Source organism: Panthera pardus, unplaced genomic scaffold, assembly GCF_024362965.1.
Source record: "Panthera pardus isolate Hobbes unplaced genomic scaffold, ASM2436296v1 HiC_scaffold_24, whole genome shotgun sequence".
Classification (NCBI taxonomy): domain Eukaryota; kingdom Metazoa; phylum Chordata; class Mammalia; order Carnivora; family Felidae; genus Panthera; species Panthera pardus.
Window position 1 is genome coordinate 16,473,632 of NW_026526810.1, and position 20,172 is coordinate 16,493,803.

The 20,172-nt window shown below is 32.1% G+C and overlaps 2 long non-coding RNA genes across 2 annotated transcripts in view; both read left to right on the top strand.

Moving 5' to 3' along the window:
- The first annotated feature begins 45 nt into the window (after positions 1-45).
- Positions 46-20,172, top strand: part of LOC109261454 (uncharacterized) — a 34,401-nt gene continuing 14,274 nt past the window's right edge. The window contains exons 1-2 of the long non-coding RNA XR_008416993.1: positions 46-8,916; positions 9,343-9,439. This is a non-coding gene — a long non-coding RNA (uncharacterized LOC109261454). The remainder of the gene's footprint in view (positions 8,917-9,342; positions 9,440-20,172) is intronic.
- On the top strand, positions 10,371-13,851 carry LOC128772923 (uncharacterized). Its single transcript, XR_008416998.1, has 2 exons — positions 10,371-10,719; positions 12,708-13,851. It is a non-coding gene; the product is annotated as an uncharacterized LOC128772923 (long non-coding RNA).

Genomic DNA, 20,172 nt, shown 5'->3' on the forward strand with positions numbered 1-20,172 from the left:
TTAATTAGAGAGTGCCAAATTTTTTGGGGGGGCGTGGAGGAAAGAGAAAATGTATTCCTTAAGGTTGTCTACTTTTTTATTGGGTACTTAACACCTGTTTCAGTATAGCACACAGGAGAATAAATCTTCTATGTTTAAATTTTTCAAAAAGGACATTTTCAGTTGAACTTACATTTGTGCAAATTTCTTAGAAATCAAGAGAACATTGTTGAGTATATGACCGTTTACTTGTCAGTATGTAACAGTACTTGGCCAGATAAAAATGTGAAAATGTATCATTATTTTGGTTGGCAAAATTTATTGGCTCTTTATTCTCTTGGTTTTAGTAATGTACACAAACATCTCCTACAACCCTGTAAAAGAAAAGACTTGGAACAATTGTATTCAAAATGACAAAACATGTACAGATAATTCAAAGAAGAAAATACTGGCAAGTAAGCATGTGAAATGTCTCCGAATCATTCATAAACACCCTTTAAAAATCATTGTATGATCATTTGAATCAATTTTACATAGATGTAAAAAGGTGATGCCAACTAGGTGAGAAAGTGGGTGTCATTCGTGGACATAAATGGAACCCAAGAAACATGGACAAGGATTTCATTCAGAAACTTAGAAAATTTATTGGACAATAGACAACTGTTCAAGCTCCATTAGATAGCAGTTCTGAAGCTACCTTTCTAGATGACTTTTGTTGTTGTAATTGTCGTATTTTAACTGTATTAAAGCTTCTAACTGATCCCCTTACTTCTAGCTTCAGATTCTCTGTTTCATCTGTCTGCCAGAGCAGTATTTGGGAAAGATATGACAAACCAAGTCACATTTCTTCAAAAATCTGCATTTGGCATGTTTTTAAGAGTATTAGAGATAAGCAATAATCAGAGAAGAGGACAAAGATTATATAAACTGATAATAGAGGATCTTTTGCCACTGTCAAAACTGGAAATTTGCCACTTTAAGTCACTGAACATTTGGATTCCTAAATTTTGTGCCCTAAGACTCCCCTGATATGAATCTTACGAAATTTGTGCAGCAATAAACAATGTGATTATAATCCAAGATGATTTAGGATACTGTGCAAACGTTTTTGCCACTGACGTGAACAGGAGAGTATATCCTGAGAGCCTCTGCATTGATCAGATTGTAGTTTTCAAATTTTTCTGGAGTATCCTGAGCAATTATACTTATGGACTGCTATGAAGCCTAAACATCATGCTGATTCAAGGGGTCTTTGACCAGGACCTTCCTGTAGAGACACTCCCTAGATCTTGTACTGTATATTTATTTCATGGTCCAACATGATTAGCACAGCATCTCTAATTCCAAATTACTCCCCAGAATGCAAATGTATGAAGTTATCTACTGAATTGAAAATAGTTTCAAGTGAATGAAACTTGTAGTGTTGGTTTGGAATGGACAATCTCAAGTAAATATAAGACAGCATTCTAGGAATATATGGAACGAAAGGGAAGGACAACACATCCCAACTTGAGCTAGAAGCTTCACCAACTACAAAATCACAGAGAAAATAGAGATATATACTGTCCTGAAATTCATCTTGCTTTTCAGATATTTATATTTCATTGGCAATCTTTGGATTTGGTAAAAATCTCAGTATTTTTTTTTTGGTGTGGATTACCAATTTACCATAAAAATATTTACTAGTAAGAGCCTTGTATACGTGACTTTAATACATACATGATAAACACAAATATTTTCTTTTTTTTCTTCACCTCACACACCATTTTAGGAATGTAAACTTATTGACTAATTACTGGACATATATAGCTTAAAAATAAATGCTTAAGAAAATTGTGATTGGGTAATGGTATTGAAATCAATATAAAATACTCAGTGAAGGATGAATATATATGAACTGTTCTTTGGATGTTAGTGAAAAGAATGAAATTCAACATGTAATAGTTTATTGTATTTTATTCTTTCTTTGCTTTATATTTCTTGCACTCTGATGCTCAAGCACAGAGACTACAATTATAAACAAATCTATTGTTTTTAAAAATGGTTGCTGTGATAATAGAGCTGGTTTCCTAGGTAAGTTTTTAAAAGCATGTTTGGTAAAACTGCCTTCTGGAAAAGATTTTAGAAAGGAATGAGGCCATTTTGTAAAGATACACACAATTCTATATTCATTGTTTGAATGTTTATGGATAAGGGGAGAGGAAATGGACATGAGGAATGTTTAATATATTAATCAGGAAAAAAGTAAGGCACTAGTTATTAATGTTTATTTTGAGAATATACTGTATGAAATAACTAAATATAATTGCATTGTGACTTTAAGGTATTGCGATTGTTTGCTAACATTTAGAAGAAATATTTTTAATACATGATTATAAAAATAGAACTGTTAGAATACCTTTGAATGATACACATTTAGAATCATTTCATTGAATGATTTTTGAGAGGCTTTTGGTGCGGGGCAAGGATTGTTCTGTATGCAGCTGTTACACAAGAAATTTTATTAAGGCTGTTCTGTGTGGTTGTAGATGTTATTCTGTAAATATTTGTTAATATCTTTATGGTATGTTAATGTTTCTATGGTATGAGATTTAATTCCCATGATGGAATTACTGCATAAGAGTCCAGCTTCTATGCATGTTTAGGATTTGATGGGCTTTTTTATTGCTATGTATATAATGGAAAAAGTACTGTGTTAAACCATCCTATTAATCATGGAGATGACTGATATTTGGGGCATTTTAAATGTTAGAATATAATTTTGGTTGTCGAGAGGAGTTTCTAGACTGCCTTATTTGTAGTAGGCAAATAAAAGCAGAATTTAGAAGGTAGAGAATAGGGAATTTTGGAGGGCTATACGTGTATGCATATGTGCAGAAACAGTTCTTGAACAGCCTAGAGGCTTTACTTGATGCTCAGAAGTTGGGAATCGACATATATTTTATTAATCCTGTGATGTTAAATAGGTGTAGTTTGTTGTTGTTTTTTTCCAATAGAATTGTTAAATTGCCTCAACATTAATTCCTTTTCAGTAATATTGTTATACTTTTTGTTAAAGTGTTATATACAATGTAATGTTCTTTACCATCTAATTCTCTACCTACATAGACGTCACTGTAAATACATATCAACTTACATGGATAGACATTTTTGTTTGACAAAAATGATACTATATCTAGCCTCTGTGTTCATTGGATTATTAGGCTCAAATTGTAGGGTGGAATAAATGTGCAGTGTCTAGTATAATATCTCACATTGTTTTTTATAGAAGATTCATCATAGTGGAAATGTCATTTTAACTGTGGCTCTGCCTTTGTTTATGGTTTTTAGATATGTTTGTATGCAAATAGGAAATACAGTTACTAGAAAAATCTCTACATGTGGTTAAACATAATAGGTTAGAAAAGTTTTTATTTGCCAGTGTAATTTGACTTTTAATAACTGAATTGTTCTTGCTTTAAAATACTACATAAAATAGTATAGGTGATTTACAAGTTTTTGTTAGAGATGTTTGTAATGGTCTGTCAAATCTATGTTCTTAAAAGGATGGCCTGATCAAAGAAAAGTTTTATATAATGTGTATATAATTAGACACAGTTATTATGTTTTCTTAAAGCCGAGGAATAATTATATCAGCATGTTTTGTAAATATGTAGAATGAAAAATTTTCTTAACAGCTGTCAGATTATGTCTGAGTAAATAATTGAGCAGCTGAAGTTCAGGATATTTTGTTAGATTGTTCTGTGTGTAAAACAGGATAAAATAATTTTTACTTTAAACTTTTAATCCTTAATTTTACAGGGGTTGCATTCATATACATATGTATATATCCCCATAGGTGTATTGTATATGTATATATAAGACAACTGTTTATTAAAAATTATACAATAGGAACACCTTTTGGCCAAATAATTATCACTCGGCTTTAATCTGTTCTTTGTGTTGTTTGATGGTGGATAATACAGGGTGTTGTTCATGAGCTTTAGTTGCCGGAGGATACCGTTAAATGACTAGTTAAGTTATAGACCGACGTTAGTTTTTGTTTTAGAATATCTGCATAGGATTTGCTGATTGCGTATATTTTTTGGATATCAATTTGAGAGACAATGTGAAAAAACACTTTACTTTGACAAATTGAATTACTACACCATGTCTATTTGGGATGTATTTGGTGATAGGGATTATATTATTTTGTTTTGCGTATAGGAGGTAAGTGTCATTTTATAAATCATTTTTAGATATATAATTTCTGTCAGTAATTTTGGAAATATATTTTTATTGAAATATTAAAGGTAGAATCATTGATTATAGATGTAGTAGAGCATCTTCAAGCATTAGGTTTTATTTTGATGTTTTTTCTTTCTGTATTCTTTATTTCAGTTCTTTATTTAAGTTTATTTAAATTCCAGTTTGTTAACATACAGTGTAATATTAGTTTCAGGTGCACAATTTAGGATTCAGCTATTCCATACAACACCCAGTGCTCATCACACATGCACTCCTTTAATTCCCATCACCTATTTAACTCCTCCCCCACCCACCTCCCCTCTGGTAACCCTCAGCTTGTTCTGTATTGTTAGGAGTCTGTTTCTTGGTTTGCCTCTCTCTCTGTGGCTTTGATATTTTTTAGTTAGACATTCATTGTTAAAGTACAGAAATTATTGCCATTCATATTTTAAATATGAAATGAGTAATTTCTTATACTGAACTTTTTTTTATGCTTGTAGACATGAAATAGTAAAATAAGTCTCTGCTGTTATGATTTATAGACTTCTGTGTATGTAGTTTTTGATAAAATATTTATTTCTAGATATACAGACATTGCTGATAAACATGTTTAAATATCAAACTTATAAAAATCAATATAATTAGTTTCTCTGCATGTTCAGTGGTTGTGAGAGAATGGATGGGGTGGTGGATGTTTTCCATTCTCATCAGTAATGTAAGATTCTTTGGCTTTGAATCTATTTTTTGGTTTATAGAGATAGTGAACATCATGTATGTTACAGTCATGCTGTTGGTAAACTATAAGTTTGACATATTTCAGAATTATTTTAAGAATTTCTTATGGATGGCACTTTGTGGTTTGTTGTTAAACACTGGTATTTATAATAGTTATAGCATTTGACTTAGGAAGTATATAGAAATGTTGGTAAACAAAATGATAGAAGGTAGAAACCGTTTTCTTTTGAGGATGTTGTTCACCTTTGTGTAGGATTCCATGGAATGCTGGGATTATTAAAGACAATTTATTTGAAAATTGGGTTAAAAGCTTCTGAGCCTTATTTTTGTTATGTTTGTGTGTACACACACGTATATAGTCAGGAAAGAGGGTGGTTAAAAGTTCATTGCCTCACATACTTCATTTAGAAGAAAAATTAGACTTCAATAGTTAAATTGTGCCCATTTTATATAAAAATATTTCTACTTATTAAGGGACATGAGGTATATCTTATTTTCTCAGATGTACTGAGGTTCTTGATGAAATTCATTTTACTAAAGAAAATTTTTCAGAATCTAAATTACGCAGTTCTGTGTTCATTTGTTACACAGCAGTAAGACAACTTCGGAAATAATAGGCAAGTGAAACATTTGGTTTTAAGCATCTAATATTTCCAGATGTATTCATAGTGTTACAGTATAATTTTGTAAACATTTTCATTGTAAATGTGTTAGGACTATTGTCTTTTAAAGTTGTCATGGCAAGGAAATTGATCACTGATAAATAGGGTCTTGGAGCTATGCAATATTTATCATACACTCATTTTGTTGAGAGAAATAGAAAAGATTATGCATTTAACCCATTCTCATAGTAGAATAGTATGCCATTGTATAAGTATAAACTGTATATTAAAAAACATACACCATGTAAATTCATTTGATGTTACAAGGTGTATTGTAATGTATTTCATTTGGAGCTTCCCTAGTATATGTACCTTACATTATTCTTGTGTTAAGATATTTTTTAGAGCAGATCTAGATCGGTTCATAGCAAAATTGAGGGGAAGGTACAGAGATTTGCCATCTAGCTCCTGCCCCAGCACATGCGTAATCCCCATCATTATTCACACAGCACATGCATAATCAGTCCCATTATCATCATACCATACCAGAGTTACTTACCATTTGTTCCTGCTGATGAATTTACATCAATACCTCATAATTACCCAAAGTCCATAGTTTTTCATGGTTAACTCTTGGTATTGTACATTTCGTGGGTTTGGACAAATGTATTATGACATGTATCCATCATGGTATTATGCAGAATGTTTTCATTGTCCTAAAAATCCTCTGTGCTTCACCTATTCATATCTTCCCCATATTTATTTTTATTGTTAACATTGGAGATATAAATGACTTTGTTAAAGAGATTTTATACTACCTCTTGGAACTATACACAATTCTGTATGTGTTCCTTTGGTTGCATGACAATATTCAAGACAACTTTGTAAATAATAGATACAAGTTTTTAGTTTTTAACATCTAGTCTTTTCTAGATGTGTAGAGTCTCACAACGTATAATTTTGTAAATAATTCATTGTAAACTTTCATAGTTTCATTGTTATCAAGTGTTTTAATAGCAGTGCAATTGATAACAATTTTCTTGATAACAAGTTTCTTGAGCTATTGCCAATTTTGGTATCAGAAAGAGAAAGTTACTAAAAAGGTGTACTGTTACTCTTGCATTCTCTAAAAGAAAATTTTACATTTTAATCACTGTTTAGTCCTTGTATTATACATTAAAAAACCTAAGTCCTAATTTTATATTGTATTGCTATACAACTATTAAACTTACAGTTGTATTGCTGATTATGTATTTTAATCATAGCAAGTCTGTTTTATGAGAAATATTGTCCCTCTTTGAGCTCTTCAGTTTTGTATTTAACTGAACAGAATGAAAATATTCAAAACAACTTTGTAAATAACAAATACATCATTTAAAAATACCTAGTGTTTTTAGATGCATGGTATTTCACAAAGTATAAATTTGTAAATATTTCATTATTGTAAAATACCATAAGTTGTCTTTTGTAAGTGTTGGCAGTGTAATAAGTAATTAACAATTGTTCTCTTAGGGTTATATAACATTTTGGTGTTAAGTGGGTTTTTTGGGGAGAGGGATAGATATATCACCTTCCTTTTCTTCAGATTGTTAGGTTTTTATGTATAAGAAAATAATAGATTTTATACTTAAACAAAATATCCCAGGATGATTTTTACCTTTAGAAAGAGGAAAGAATACATGAGAAGGAAACTGTCTTTTTTAAATCACAGATATATTTGTGGAAGATATTCTTACTGTTGTTACTTTGCTATGCTATATAAATCTACTTTTTGTAAATTTATATGTGTATACATGCATATACATACATGTTATAAATGTTAATACATATGTGCACATGTACATTTAGTTTTAGGAGTATAAATATGATAGTACTCTCATTAGCTTATTGCTTTGCATTTTATTTTTGGAATACTATGGAAATATTCAAATCTAAACTTAAATAGTTCCATAATCCTGCTTCATGTTATATCTAAATGTATGTATTTAAAAATATTTTTTAATGTTTATTTTTGAGAGAGAGAGCATGAGTGAGGGAGGGGCGGAGAGAGAGGGACACACAGATCTGAAGCAGGCTCTAGGCTCTGAGCTGTCATCAGCACAGACCCTAACTCGGGGCTTGAACCCATTAACTGTGAGATCATGACCTGAGCCGAAGTCAGACGCTCAACTGACTGAGCCACTCAGGTGCCCCTAAGTGTGTTATTTTTAATATAAAATGATTAACTCCATATGTGTTTGTTTTCTAATCTGTTACCATATATAGACATCTGAATGAAAATAAAACTTCTGTGCTTATGAATATTTATTTTATTCTAAGACCTTTTTAAAAATTTCCAGTGTTTGCTTATATTTGTATGTTATGTGATAATCAGAAACAAAAGTCAAAAATGTTCAACTCAGTAGCCAATAATAAATTATGAACATTTTTGGAAGAAAATTGACCTATAAATTAAGGTATAAATCAGTATTTTTTTTGAATAGCAGTTTGGCCATAATAATTGAAATTCAAGTGTGTAAACATTTAAAATGGTGTTACTTGCTGCTGGGAATTTATTCCACATCTCAAATTTACACTGAAGTATGTTATACATTGAGTATAAATAATAGTTGAGCATCTGAAATATACCTCAACAAAAGATCATAATGGTTGTAGCTTATTCATCATATGAATATAATTTAGACACTGGAACATGGTCTGATACAAAAGGGTGTTTTGTGTGGATATTTAAAATTATGCCAGTTTTTGAACAAACATCAACTAATAGTGTGTTTACAGAGGTTTGAGCATATGCCTTGTTCTAATTGGAAATGTCAATCATTACTGTTCCTGAGGAATGTAATTATTCTGACATGATTATAGAGTTAAGTAATGCTGACTGATCAGTGTTATAATGAATATTTTAGCATTATTAAAAATTTTGTACATGTGTACATTAAGTAGTAAAATACTGTCTTATTATTTGTATATTGCTACTTGACAATCTGAAATTAACATATTAATTGTTAGAAAGGTGTCTGGAAGAATGGATGGCAAAATTTTAACATTACTGTACAGAGAGATGGGAATGGAAGACTGCTTCTACTTCCTGCATTTTGAATTTTAAAGGTATTTCAAAAGGAACATCTAAACAGCAAAAAGGGGATTTTAAAGATACATCCAATTTATGCCTGCCTTTCATCCTTGCCTATCAATATCTGGCGAGTATTGGGCTATTGTATCCAGTTTTGTATTCCCAGTGGCCATTATGAATTGTTTGTGAGTGATCATGAAGAGCATGTGGTTTAGAGACTCTAATGCAGCAGAGAGTTTTACACACTGAAACAGCATTGTGGGACTCCAGAAATGAACATGGGAGAGGATAGGATTTCAGGTAGGTGCTAAACAATTATATTTGGGTTTACAAACACATGAATGATTAAAATAAATCATTGAAACTTTCTATAAAGGATAAATTTTCATAAATTTACATATTTGTGGTTACTGATTAGATCATGTTGTTTGAGGAAGAGTATTGGAATAGGTTGAAAGTTAATCTTAATTAATGGTAGTAATTAGAGAATGGATTTTTCCTAGTTTTTACAGTAGTTGAGTCAGAATTTCAAGTAGGTCTTTATGGTTTCTTATATGATTCAGAACTGGCATGAAAAACATTTCAGTACATTTGTGTTATTTCTGTGTAGTAATATCAGCTGTTTATCTCCATTCGCTGTTCCTGATTATTCTAAAATCATCCTAATTTGTGTGTCCTGGTGTCTTATTTGTATCTAATTGGCTATATTCTATAATTACTTCTCAGATGAGCACAATGAAAGGAAGAGATTTACAGATAATCTGAGGACAGCTGACATTCCTATGGTCTTTCTTAATTCATAAGTCTTAACTGGGAACTACAGGTAAGAAGGTTCTGGATCAAGAAGTTCTGTTTTAGAACAAGGCTTTGGCTAGACTGAGGAAAATATCACTGGTGCAGACTTTGGAATATCCAGCCATGCCTGAGAATTAGTGAGTAAGTTAATTCTATAAAAAAAGATAACTTTACCAAAGTAAAGGTGTGGAGTATATGTAGAATGTAGGAGATTATTTATGTCTTCTTTCAATTGCTTTTATTTCTAACCAAACATTATGATCTAATTAATGTTATAAAGAAAATTATTGTTCATTAATTGGAAATTTTGAAATAAAGAATTTTTGCAAGTATTTTTATAGTGTGATAAAGGCAGAAGTTCATGGAAACTGGTAAAAAACAAACAAACAAGGGGAACCCTCTTGCACTGTTGGTGGGATTACAAACTGGTGGAGCCACTGTGGAAAACAGTATGAAAGTTCCTCAAAAAGTTAAAAACATGATTTATCAATTGTAATCATGAGGTATTTACCCAAAGAATACAAAAATATTAAATCAGAGGGATCTGTGCACCCCATCCTTTATTACAGCATTATCTACAAATAGCCAAATTATGGAAACACCCCAAGTATCCATTCACTGATGAATGGATAAGGAACTCCGCCATAAAAAATGAGATCTTCCCACTTGCAGTGAACAAGGCCGATGGAGCTAGAGAGTATAATGCTAAGCAAAATAAGTCAGAGAAAAACAAATGATATATGATTTCATTCATATGTGGGATTTAAGAAACAAAACAAAACAGAGGCAAAGCAAGGTATAGAGAACAAATTTATGATTACCAGAGGCGAGGTGGTCGAGGGAGATGGGTGAAATAGGTGATGGGGATTAACGAGTACACATGTAATGAGAAACAGGTGATGTATGTAAGTGTTGCACACCTGAAACTAATATTTCACTAACTGGAATTTTAATAAAAACTTAAAGTATTTGGTAAAGTAATATCTGATGTTGGAAAGTTGAATCAGCTATAGGGGATTCATTAATGAGGAATTCTTCCTAAGCATTAAAAGAAATTTGTAACAAAGTTCAAAATTAGCCTCCACTTATTTGCTGCTTTTTCTATTTTATAAGAAGTATGTGTGTCTTATCTTCCAATGTTTCTTCTTTTTTTCCTGTCAGGAGATAATTCTAAGAAAACACACTTTTGCCATCTTTGTTTGTAATTGCAAGAATCAGTACCATAAGACCTCTGTTGGCAATATTATTCATTTGAGTATTCGTCATCTCCCATCTCTGGTTTCGGGAATACTGCTTGGCAAAATGATTGTAAGGACAGATAAGTGTTTATTTTATTCAGGGAGGGGCACTTGATTAGGCAGGAGTTAATATTCTGCTTTGTTTAAGATTAATTAATTTTTGGTGGCAGCTAGCGGGTAATGAGATCTGTTTGGGGTACATGTTGCTGAGTAATAAAGAATCCTGACACGCAGTGGCATAAAACATCTATTGTGCCATTTCATGAATTCTGTGGGTGAAGATTTCTGACAATGGCAGAATATGGGATCAGCTGGGAAGATACGGTGTTTAATATTAATTCAAACGCTTAGAGGCTGGAGTCATCTGGACACTTCTTCACACATATGTCTGGCACTTGTTTTGGGAAGACTTGGAAGGCTGGGTTTAGCTAAATTAGAGCACCTTCACACAATCAGTTTAACAGAGGAAGCATCATCAAAATGAATGTTCAGAGAGAACCTTCTGAAAGTGGCATGTGGTCTTTATGATCCAACTTCAGAAGTCATGTAGTATCACTTCTGCCACATTTTGTTCACTAACATTTTTATATGACCAGCCCAAATTCTAGTAGATAGTCTGTCTCATGTTGGGCGTGTGCCAAGGTTACTGTTCACCTAGAGTTACATGTAGGACCAGATGAAAGAAGATATTGTAATTGAGAACTATAGCTGTATAATTTTAGTAGTTGATGTTTTTAAATAATTTTGGGATCCATTAACAACAGTTCTCTCAAATCATATATCTGTCTTTATGATCTTAGTAAATTGATTTTCAGAATTTCACTTTTCATGTACTCTGCATTTCTTGCAGATATGTTTCAACAAATATCTTACTCATTGCCTGGCATAGAATTAAGTTTTATTGAATTGTAACTTTGGTAATAAATTAGGCAAAAGACAAGAAGTTCAAGAAAGAAAACAAAGTACATGATTTTGGGCATTAAGTGAGTTTGAGGAGGGCAAAACAGAGAAGAGCCCAGGTACACTAAGCTGACGTTGAGATGTATAACCTTAGAAGTACTAAACTAATGAACTATAAAAAGAGTGAGAGGGAGCAGTTGTTAATGAAACCATTAATATTATAGCAAATAGTGAATCCCATCTCCTGATGGACCAGGAGTTCTGTGGTTCTCTTATTTCCTTTATTTCCCACTAGAAAGTTAATTCATGTGATACACGGCCAAGAGTAAATGCTGTCAAATTCTTTAAACATTCTTTTTCAGAGAGCCTTATTGCCTACCTGCAGTAATCCTCAGAATGACCTATTCTGTTAATCCCAGAATAACCTTAAAAGATAAAGGCTTTTATGATAAAATGTTTTTTTTTCCTTAGGATAAAACATTGCTAAATAGACAACTAAACTAAATAGACAACTTCAACTTGGGTGAAGTACCTACTTAAGAATTTTTATAACCAGCTGGAATAATGGGTTAAGATCTAAATCTTATTAAATTGCATTGTAGCCTCTGTCTTTTATATAATTACCTTTTTTTTTTCTTACCAAAGGGACTAAGGTCCTTTTGTTATTTTCATTGGATTTTTTTTTTTTTTGCACTGTTGTCATGTTTATTGTAGACAAGGGCATATAGATTAAATAGTTGTGTATGAATGAGCAATCTAGAGATACAGGCATCCAAATACATAAAAGAGGCACAGACAGCATGAGAATGTTGGGATCAGTCCATTTACAAAGGTGTAAGAAGAAGGAATAACAAGATACCAACATCTGGCTTTTTAAAAACTGAGGTATAGTTGACCTCATTAGCTTCAGGTCTGTAAATAGTGAATAGTGATAGTGACTTGATAATTCTATGCATTAAGCAGTGCTCACCACAATAAATGTAGTTGCCATCTCTAGCCTTCTTACTAGAAAATTTCAAAAGTTATTCCGATGCATCTGTTATTTCTTCATAATAAAATGACTGTTGCATTTCATTGTATATAATTTTATTAGATCCTACTGATAATTGCATAATGTATGCTTCCTAACTTTACGCATTTCCTAATGTGTCCTCTCAGGTGATGACCAAATAGGAAACTGATGTTATTGCTTCTGACACCATCTTCAAATCCAAAAATGGTCTTTATAATGTATGGAGACTCCTCCTTTCATGTGTTGGAGTAAGACACTCCTCCAGAAAAACTGGACTGAGAAAGCCCTTGTTTGAAAGTTACCTAAAGATTATCATTGGAGGGAATTGTAACCAGGCATGTTGACTGTTTTCATTATTGACATTGCACTAAATCTCGGGAGCTTGAATGATGGAGATGCTATTACACAGAGAAGCTCAGGATGATATGATTGCAAGGCTTCATTTCAATGTTCCCATAAATATTAAGTGCACATATTTATAATTTACACTTTTAACAGGGTAAATTTAAAATTGATGCAGAAAAATAAATTACCTTTTTTCCAGATTTGAAAGGACACAAAGTTGTAAAGGGTAGTATTTTTACTTTTTAAATGCTTTTTCCTCCCTCCTAATTCTACTCCCCAACATTATCTGCTGTTAAGGAGTTTTGTGCATATCCTTTTGGGGTGTATCAATAAACAAATTGATAATGCCAGTAGTCATTTGGGCCCATACATTAGCTACAAATTTTCTCTTCAGTGAACATGCTTATATGTAATCTATTTTTTAACTTCTCCAGCTAAGTTGTTGAAATAGTCCTACTACTTCCACTTCATTGGAATTAAGTATTTCCAAAATTTATGTTTTGAGTTAAAAGTAGAGATTTCCCCAGAATTGTGTAAATTATCCTCATCAATATTGTCTCCCAGTGTTTGTTTATGAGACTTATTTTTTCTAAAACAGTACAAACATTGGATGTCAATGTTTTAATCTTTGATAGTATGATTACTACAAAGAAATTGTTTTTCTTCAGTTATTGTTCATTTCAGTCATCTTCATATGTCCTTAAACTGTACTAGTCATTTGTTATTCTGTGTTTTGTGTTATTTTGTTTTTTGTTTTTTTTCATTTCCCTTGGAATACTAGTGTCTTTGTTACTGGCTTTTAAAAGATCTTTTATGACTAACGATTTTAACCATTTACCATGCTTTGCAAATGAAATACCATGTTTTTTCACCATTTTACTGTGATATTTTACTTTTTGGTGTACAGAAGTTGTATATTGAAATATAACAATATTGTGTTTCATGCCTTTTGAGTTTTGTGTTTTTATTTAAAACATGACTGCATTACTATCATTTTTTGTATTTTCTTTTGTTGTTAATTATTTTGTCATTTTTCCCCATCAATCGTTACTGTGGCTTTAAAGCATTACTTACTCAAATAATTAACTTAAGCAGTTACCAATTATTTTAATTTCTACCATAGTAATTTAGAAATTCCCAAATAATATCAGCTGCATTTCTATTTTCTTGCCTTACCTTCTATTGATACTTTAAAATTACTGATGATTTTTAGTCTATTCCATTGATTTCTATGTCATTTCTCTTCTTTTTTTCAGAATATTCCCTGTCTATAGTCACATTTTTTTCTCTCAATTGATGCTTAAAATTATTTTGCAAGTTGGAAAAAATGCAGTTTTAATTTCATTTGCACCAAATTTAATAGATTAATTAGGAGAGAATAGATCTTTTTAAAATTGAGTCTTCCTCTCCAACTGCAAGGTATGTCTTTCTATTTTTAATCAACTTGTTATGTTGGGAAAATGCTAGATTATATTTTTTCATTCATTCCCAGTCATTTCATAGTTTTATTAATGTGATGGGGATTGTGAACCTACTTTATTTTCTTATTAATATAAAAGCCTCTTTTTTAATTTACTTTTCTAATGGTATTTAATTGAAATACCAAAATTCTGATTTTCTTTCTTATTTCGTGGTTCTTAATAGAATATATGGAAGCAGAAAAGGGCCCTTGGTTACTTGATCATGAATACTAATCCTATTAGTTTAAGGTTTGTTTACTTAGGGGTCATTTTAGGAAACTTGCTTTCTTTTTTTTGAGCATTTTTCACAAAACTTGTTGACAGGTTTAATAAAATGTTTTGTTGTGTGTTATAGGTGATCATGCTTGCAATCATAATTCTTGATTAGGCTAAAAATTAAACTTTCTTGCATCTGCTCTCAATGAACTACATTTTATGTATGTATGTGCATGTATGTGTGTGTGTATATTCCATATATATTTTCCTATTATAATTGTTAAAATTTTATTTGCAGTTTCTGAAAATATAATCCTAAATATACAGCATATTTTGTCCTGTTTTCGTCAGGGGTCTGTATTTGGTTTATCTGCTCTACCAAAATGTTTGGAGTATTACTTGTATAGGCTGAAAGCAAGAAGTATTAGTATTAATTATTTAGTTTTTATTTTGAAATAACTTTTGGCTTGCAAAATTGCTCTCTGTCCTCCTCTTACATTAATATATTTCATTTACATGATACAGTTATCTACAAAAGGAAATTGCTGCACTGCTCTTAAGTGATCTTTTTATAATCCATGATTGAAAATAGAATCCTACATTGCATGTAGTTGTTAAAGTCTCTTTAATGTCCTTCTGCTTGGGACAGTTGCCCAGTTTTCTTTGGTTTTCATAATTTTGATCCTTTTGAAGAGTTGACAAAATATCCAACTATTAATGTTAATCAGTATGGGCTTGTGTGATTTTCATCATTGGACTGGAGGTTATGCATGTTTGATGAGATTGCTATAGAAGTGGTACTCCCTTCTCAGTACATCACTAGGGATCACATACTATTGATATGTCTTGTGACTACTGCTATTACTTTTATTACATACTGTTACATAATTAGTATCAGTAGGAAAAGGTTCTGCAAATATTGTAACACTCTTATCTGCTAATTTTAGAACTTATTGATGTTTGTTGCCTGCAAAAATTAATACACTATGGCATTTGCCAAATTGATTCTTAAAAATTTTCTCAGTACTACATTTTATTAATTGGAATTTTGTACTATAAGAGTTATTCCTTCCCCATTTAATATTTAATTATTCATTTCAGTGTGGACTCGTGGTATTTTGTTTATTCCATGGATTAAATTCATTACTTTTCTTTAATCTCGTTGTCCATCTGGCCATTCAGGTCTCTTTTAAGGTGGCTTCTGTGTCTTTTTAACATGTCCATATTTCCTTTCCTGAGTACTTACTTACTTTCTGACCACCTAATAGTACCTGGGTTTATTTTGTTCTTATCTTGTGGAACCATCAGTTTCTCTAAGGATACTTGGTTCCTTATAGGGAATGGTACTTAGGAATTAAGCTATGTATCAGAACTTCATTTATTTTTACGGTTCAGTAATATTCCAAAGTGTGTATATGTAACATTTGTTTTTGAACACTTGGATGTTTCCACTTTTTGACTTTGAATAATAAGGTTTGTGACTTCCACATTGTCAATAATACTGCTATGAATATTGACATGAAAATGTCTTGAGTCCCTGTTTTCCTGTTCTTTGGGTATATATCTTGGAGTGAAATAGCTAGGAATCATATGGTATTTTTATGTTTAACTCTTTTAGGTATGGTCTGTTTTTATTATGAAAAGTTTCATATTCATAATGAAATCATAATGAGTTTTCACATGCTGAGCAACTAGAATAATTAAAAATATTTTGCCATATATTGAGAACTGCAAATTGTATATTTCAATCTTGAATTTTTTGTATGCATATACATCTTAATTTTAAATAACCACAATATCATATCTATTATTAAGTAGAATCCCTTATTGCCTTTTAAAATAAATCTTCATGTAAACTTGTCATATTTTCCAAAGATCTAATAATTAGAAAAAGTCTGGATCCAAGCAGGCACCATGCATTTTTATCTAGGCCATTTGTATCTTATTTTTGGTTATTAGTATTTATTCTTAATACTAAATCTTTTAATCCCTTAATATAGGACATTTTCCCATGCTTTTTTGTTTCATATGTGTTAAATATTTTTTTAAAATATTTAATCTTTTGCAATTCATTTCATTTTGGAAGAACTTTATATTTTTCTGTTACATTCATAATGATTTTACCTACTATTTCTAGTGTATTACATGTATTTTGGTGAGCTAATGTGGTCCAGGTTATTTCTGCTTTGAGGTTTTCTTTGTGTCTGTCTCTTTCATACATTCTCTGTCACATACCTACCTATCTATAACTATCTAGAAACATTTATAGAATGTATAAATACCTTTATAAATTATGCATAAATACTTGTATATTTATGTAGACCATAACAAAAGTATAGCTCATATTTCTAAATGTATTAGAGGTGCTTGGAAAGAGGCATTGTCTCCAATGTACAGAGCACTATATGAGTGATTGTGAAAGGTTCACTGTTGTTACAGATCTGTAATTCTATCTCTTTTAGGAACCACTAAATGACTTGCTGTTGATGTCTTGATCTGTTTTCTTTTTTTGTTTCATTACATATTGAATATTTGACCATTCTATCAATTTTGCAAGAGTATTTCATACACTGTGTCCCAAATAGAATATGGATATGTACTTACCATGTCCCATCCTAGAAAAAAATAACTAAGGCCTAGTTTTCTTTTATAATTTATTCTCATGTATTTTGTTGAGTCTCAAGATTTGTGGACCCCATTACTTTTAAAAGATAATCATTATGCTACCTGCTAAAAAATGTAAAATGGAGGGGCGCCTGAGTGGCTCAATCTGTTGAGCATCTGACTTCAGCTCAGGTCATGATTTCTTGGTTCGTGAGTTAGAATCCCACATCAGGCTCTCTGCTGTTAGCCTGGAGCCTATTTTGGATCCTTTGTCTATTTCTCTCTCTCTGCACTTTCTCTGCTCACACTGTCTCTTCCAAAAATAAAAATTATATTTTTTTAAATATATGAAATGTAATAAATCCTTTTATGGTGTATCACAGCTGGATACCTAAAGTACTCTGAATTATTTATAGATTAAAAATCATTCAAACAGGTTTTGAAAATAGTTATTGTTCAAATCAGCACTTGAATAGTTATGCATTCCATTCCACTTGGTTTGTTAATCTGTAGTTCTCTTTGAATTTGCAATGACTCTTTTTTTTTATTTTAGATGTTTATTTTTGAGAGAGAGAGAGAGAGAGAGAGAGAGAGAATGAGAATGCACACGCACAGGAGCAGGAGAGGGATAGGGAGAGTGGCAGACACAGAATCCAAAGCAGCTCCAGGCTCTGAGCCTGAAGTGGGGTTCGAACACATGAATCATGAGATCTTGACCTGAGCTGAAGTCTGACGCTTAACTGACTGAGCCATGCAGGCACCCCACCTCTTTTTTTCTTTTTAAAGTTTATTTATGTATTTTCAGAGAGAGAGGGCACATGTGCATTTACCTGCATGAGTGGGAAAGGGGAAGAAGGGGAGGGGAGTGTGAGAATCCAAGCAGGCTCCACAGTCAGTGCAGAGCCCAGTGTGGGGCTTGAACTCATGAACTGTGAGATCATAAACTGACCTGAAACCAAGAGCCAGACACATCACTGACTGAGCCACCTAGGTGCCCCTCATCTCTGTGTCTCTTTTTTAACTTTCATAATTTCTATTTATGTTTGGAAGAAATCAGATTATTTGCCTTTTAAAATTATCACACTTCTAATTCTACAAGTAGTATATGGCATCCCTGTGGTAGGGTTTAATATTTTCCCCCAAATCCTGTTAGATTTAAATGTCATATCAGTTTGGTTTTATTAATTCTTTAGTCACTTATAGGAATCTTTTTGATTGTAATACAGTATTTAGTAATTCATTTTAAGAACACTATGAATTTTAAATATTTTAATTACATTATAGTTAACATAGATTGTTATATTAGTTTCAGGTGGACAGTATTGGGATTCAATAATTCCAAACATCAGAGTTTATCACAAGAAGTGCACTCAATTCCCATCATCCATTTCCTTTCTGATAACCATCAGTTCTCTACAGTTAAAAGAGTCTTGGGTTGTCCCTCTCACCTTTTCCCTTTGCTTGTTTGTTTCTTAAATTCCACTTATGAGTGAAAAGAATATGGTATTTGTCTTTCTCTGACTTCCTTTGCTTACCAAAGTACTCTATAGCTCAAACCACATTGTTGCAGATGGCAAGATTTCATTCTTTTTGATGGCTAAGTAATTCATTTTATATATATGTATATAGTATATATGTAAAGATGTGTGTATGCATATGTATATATACATAAATATACACGCATACATACATATGCATACACACCACATCTTTATCCGTTCATCAGTAAAGATACCTGACCTGCTTCCATATGTTGCCCATTGTAAATAATAGTGAAAAAAACATAGGGGCGCATGTGTCTCTTTGATTTACTGTTTTTGTATTCTTTGGCTATATACCAGTAATACGATTTTTAGATTGTAGGGTAGTTATTTTTATCTTTTTCATGAACCTCCATTGGGTGTACCAGTTTGCGTTCCAACCAACAGTGCAAGAGAGTCCCTTTTTCTCCACATTCTTCCAAATACTTGCTGTTTCTTATGTTGTTCGTTTTAGTCAGTCTGACAGGTGTGTGCTGATATTTCACTGTAGTTTTTTTTTTAATGTTTATCTTTGAGAGAGAGAATGTGTGAGTGGAGGAGGGAAAGAGAATCCCAAGAAGATTTCTCTGACAGCATCGAGCCCAAATCCGTGGGCTAGAGTCCATGAACTGGGAGATCATGACTGGAGCTGAAATCAAGAGCCAGATGCTTAACCAAGTGAGCCATCCAGGTGCCCCTCTCATTGTAGTTTTGATTTACATTTTCCTGATGATGAGTGAAGAACATCTTTTCATGTGTCTGTTGGCCATCTGTGTGTCCTTTTTTTTTTTTTTTAATGTTCATTTTAGAGAGCAGAAGCAAGCGGGAAAAGGACAGGGTGAGAAGGACAGAGGATCTTAGGCAGGCTCTTTGCTGACTGCAGAGAGCCTGATGCAGGGATTGAACTCAAGAACTGAAGGATCTTGACCAGAGCTGAAGTTGGACACTTAACCAACTGAGGTACCTGGGTGCCTCACTGTGTGTCTCTTTTGGGGAAATGTATGTTCATGAATTCTGTAATTATTTAATTGGATTATTTTTGTGTGTGTCTGTATGTGAAGTTGTATAACTTCTTTATACTTTGGATACTAACCCTTTATCGGGTGTGTCATTTGCAGATACCTTCTCCCATTCAGTAAGTTGTCTTTTAGTTTAATTGATGGTTTCCTTCACTATGCAAAAGGTTTAAAATATATCCCAATAGTTTATTTTTGCTTTTGTTTCCCTTGCCTCAGGAGACTTGTCTAGAAAAAAAAGTTGTTTCGGCCAATGCCCAAGAAGTGACTGCCTGTGTTCTCTTCTAGGATTTTTATGGTTTGAGGTTTCACATGTAGGTATTTAATTCATTTTTTGTTTATTTTTTGTGTGTGTAGTATAAGAAAGTGGTTCATTGTTTTGCATGTTGCTGTCCAACACCATTTGAGAAACTTGTCTTTTTCTATTGGATACTCTTTCCTGCTTTGTTG